This window comes from Nannospalax galili, unplaced genomic scaffold, assembly GCF_000622305.1.
Source record: "Nannospalax galili isolate Female #2095 unplaced genomic scaffold, S.galili_v1.0 scaffold683, whole genome shotgun sequence".
Classification (NCBI taxonomy): Eukaryota; Metazoa; Chordata; class Mammalia; order Rodentia; family Spalacidae; genus Nannospalax; species Nannospalax galili.
The window spans coordinates 105,819-110,112 of NW_008349093.1; positions in this window are offsets into that span (position 1 = coordinate 105,819).

The following is a 4,294-nucleotide window of genomic DNA, read 5'->3' on the forward strand; positions in this document are numbered from 1 at the left end:
GCCCAGGCAGTGGTATCCCAGAGCCAGGCAGAGGAAGTCCCTGAACAGAATAGAGTTTGTGCCCTGAGCCTGGCTTTGTGATTAGGAAGCTGGCCTATGTAATACCCTACAGAATCAGGTGGCACATATACTGTGTAGTGGGAAGTGTACCTGCATCTTCCTGTTAGACATGGAAGCTTATCTACTTCACTAATCAACGAGAGCCCAGGGGACTCTTGGTGACACGTTTGTTGGGGGATCAGGGCCAGAATGGAATCATCTTCCACTGACTAAATTAGCCAGCCTGGGAAGTGATGCATATAGGCTACTGAGACCCTCTTGAGAGGCTTCCAAGGTAGACTAGGCTGTCCTGGGTGGATGTGGTAGGAGCTATTTACTCAAAAGTGCTTTGCTGAACTTGTCATTCTATACCATGTTAGGCAGTTTAATTCATTCAAATGTTCATTCAAAAGCTGTGGCAGAGGTAACGCAGGTTTGAACCAGTACTAACCTGTCAGGCATCTCTCTGTTGCTCAGCTCCTGAGGGAAGCCTGTGCTCTTTCTTGTCTCCTATGCCTAACACAGAGCGTGATCCAGGTCACCCTAGGGAAATTCTGTGTTCCACTGTTCTCAGAGGTAAGTGGTGCTGGGAAGCAAGGGGTCAGAGGGATGGAGTGGAGCCAGGCCTGTAGCCACAAAAGATCTAGTAGGGGCCTGACTATTGGATCTGGGTTCTAGAAGCTCTGGACTGGGATGAGTTTGGGGAGGTGTATGCCTGACTTCCCTCTGGCAGAGCTATGGGACACTGAGTCCTGCCTGTTCTGTGTCCTGTCCCCATCCTTCCTTGAGTCTCACCGGTCACTCACTCATAAGGTGTGTAACTTATCAGGTCTCAGTTTTTCCATCTGTAACTCTGGGTTTCTTCATACCTTTCTCTCAGGGAAAACACAAACCCAAACAAAAACACTCTTCACGTGGGCCACCTCGGGTCTGGAGGAAGTCCCTCATTTCTGACCTATATTGGGGAAGCTCTGGAGTTCAGCTGGCCCGTCAGCTTCTCCCACAGACCCTTGCAGGTGCCCTCTGGCAAGGCCTGTGCTCTCTGGAGGCGGATATAGTTCTGTGCCTCATTGGCACTCCCTCCCCTTGCTTCTGGGAAATTGCTCCTAGGAGTGCTTCAGGCGAGGTCCCCATGGGCCACAGAGAGGAAGGCACTGCACTGGGTGTAGGTGACTCAGCAACTAGGCTTCCTGAGGTGAGGACTGCCTACTCTAGACCCCCCTGCCCTGGGTCTGCCTACCTGGCTCCTCTGTAAGAACTTGGAGGAGCCACCTGGAAAAAAAATCTGTGTGTGTGAGTGGCTCTTTGTAAGGCCTGATTAAGTGAACCAGACCTCTGCTCTTCCTCTGTGCATCTTGGACAGTGGGCTGCAGACAGATAGAAGGTGGTGGGGGAGTGGGGAGGTGGGAGCCGTTGCTGTCTGAGGTTGGTGATACTGGTTTAGGAGTTCTATACAAGTGTTGGGGATTCAATGAGGAAGCTCACACAGGCTAACAGTCTTCTAATTTCTCATAAGTTGGGGCAGGGGAACCTGGCTAGAGAGGAGGCCACAGGCTTTCTGCATGTGCAAGTATTTCTGGAGCAATACTGAGGGACTACTTTGTACTGCGTAAACCCCATACCTCTCCCTGGCAGCCATTTAATCCCTGTAGTAACTATGGAGTAAGTACTATTTTATACCCATTTTATAGATGAGGAAACTGAGAGAGAGAAAGGTTAAATCCTGATCAGAGGGTGAAGGACTAGGAGTAGCAGTCAGGGTCAGACCTGGCTCTGCCTGTTGCCAATTCTGGATGCTTATAGGGTCTGGCCTTCTGCCTCTGGAAGCAAGCTGATGAACAGAACCACACTGGGCCCAGAGGCCATGAGCACAGGGTTTCCCCTGCCCCAATCTGCTATGTGCTTCCTGGTTACACATTGGACCCCAGCTGGCTCTGGTATTTTCTTCCCCCACCCCATGGCCCCAGAGGGCAGGTCAGTCACTGGGGCATACCCAGCACCTCGGGGAGCCACAGGAGAAATGATACCATGGGGAAAAGTCTTTGGCTCTGTTTCTCCCCCACACAGGGACTTGAGCTCCTTCAGAGAGCTGTTGCCATGCAGCAGTGTTTATTCAAGACGAGCCTGGCAGAGAGCAGGAGTGTGCCAGCAGTGGCTGCGGCTGCCCAGCATCAGCCTGGACGGAGGCTGTGGCCCAGGGCTCCAAAGCTGGGTCTGGGCTGGGCCAGGCTGTGTGGGTGTCACCCCACCCTTGCCTCCCTGGACACAGGGGCAGAATTGTCTCAGAGAGACTAAGGACCCTGGATTCCTCCACTGACAGGGGTTTGGCCTCTGGACAGAGAGGTGAGAGATGATGGTGTCCACTGAGCTGTTTGGAAGGGAGATGGGAGGGCAGGCAGGATCTCTGAAGTTCTTTGAATGGGCAAGGGAAGCAACAAGGCCCTGACCTGGAGCAAACACAAAGGTTGCAATATCAGGAAACACATCATGCTGAAGGCTGTGTGATTGTGGAGGTCCCGGACCCTCTTTGGGCCTATGCGTATCATCTGAATGAGAAGCAGGTTGGACTTGCTGCATTCTGACTGCTGTGAGCCAAGGAAGTAGGGCTGCCCTGGGCGGTCCCCTTCCCCAGGGTCACGATCTTAGGTAGCAGTTGGTTCTGTTCCTCTGGGATAAATATATCCCAGCTCCAGCTCCCAGAGGTGCTCAGGGTGATGGTGCCAGGAAGGGTGGGAGCGGCACTGTGCCTGGGGATGCGACTCCAGGCTACAGTGCAAGTTTTGTAGAGGTTCTGATCTGGGTTTGAATTCTAATACCAGCCCTCATGCTGGCTACATGGGCCTGGGCTTTGCCTCTCTGAGTACCAGTTTCCTGGTCTGTAAAGTTTCTCCTGGTCTTGTTTTTAGAGGAGAGACAGGAGGGCAGTTGGCTTGTTAGCCTGTGGGCCGAATCGAACTTGTGTTTTTGATGCTGTCAGCATAGGAGTGGAGATCAGCGTGCTTCTTTCTTGAACTGAGTTGGTCTCCTGAAACTGTTTTTTGCCAGCCATCCTCCCACACTGGTGGGGGATCTGGAAGGGTGATTTAATTAAATATTAATATTTATTTTTATTTTTTTGAGGCAGGGTCTTATGTAGTCTAGGTTGGCCTCAAATTTCCTAGGATGACCTTGAACTTCTGATCCTCCTGCATCTGGGGCTCCTGTCCATCTATGCTCTCTCAGCCCTCTCCTGTGCTCAGGCTGTGGTACCATTTTCCTCCCTACCTGCTCTTCTGTTCCTGGAGGACCAGCCACAGGCCAGTGTTGCTTCTCTGAGGTTGATCCTTGAGCTTCAGGCCTGTACTCCAGGGCAGCTGTCTGGAAGCTGAGATTTCCTTTTGATCTGGTCCAAATTCTCTTCTTGCTCCTGCTCACCTTCCTCTTCAGGCTGTCATTTCTCTTCAGTTCAAGGCCAGAAAACAGTGTTCTTCCACCAAAGTCCAGAGTCCCAGGCAAAACTCAGCCTGTGCCCTGGAGTGATACATGGATGGCTCTGATCTCAGACCAGGGCAGCTTTCTCCTTTTAAGTTTTATTTATTATTATTATGTGTTTGTGTATGATGTGTACATGTAAGTATGGATGTGCTGTAGCACATGTATGGAGGTCAGAGGATAACTTCCAGGAGTCGGTTCTCTCTTTCCACTGTGGATTCTGGGAATTGAGCTTAGGTTGTCTGGCTTGTTCTGCAAGTGCTTTTACCCTCTGAGCCATCTTGTTGGGCTGAAACTTGACTTTCTCATGATGGGCCTTTGGGAAAAGACCAGAGCTAGGGCTGAAGTTACTTGAGGGTCTTGCCAGAGCTTTGACAGGATCCCTGAGGAGAGTTCTGCATCGTGACAGAGGCTACAGTTATGGTGAAAACAACTTGTTCCAGCTTTGCTTGGATGGGTGTTTCATTCCTTCCCAGACTCCTCTGAGCCTCTGGGAACCTACAGATGTCTATGGACAATTTGAGCCCCAGTGACTGGGCTGGGTCCTTTGATAGCCAAACCATGGAGAAGGCTTGCAAAGCACTGCTGTGCTGTGGTGACCACTGGGGAGGCCTCAGTGGGGAGATGGAGGCCTTGCCAGTTGGTGGCTATCCCATGCCTGGAGGAGTGTACACCCAGGATAGGCACTGGTTCCTGATGGCCTTGGGTATGTGCTGTGGATTGAATGCTTGTGTCCTCCCTGAAGTTCGCATTGAATCCTTGATGCTCAATAAATTGGTGCTAC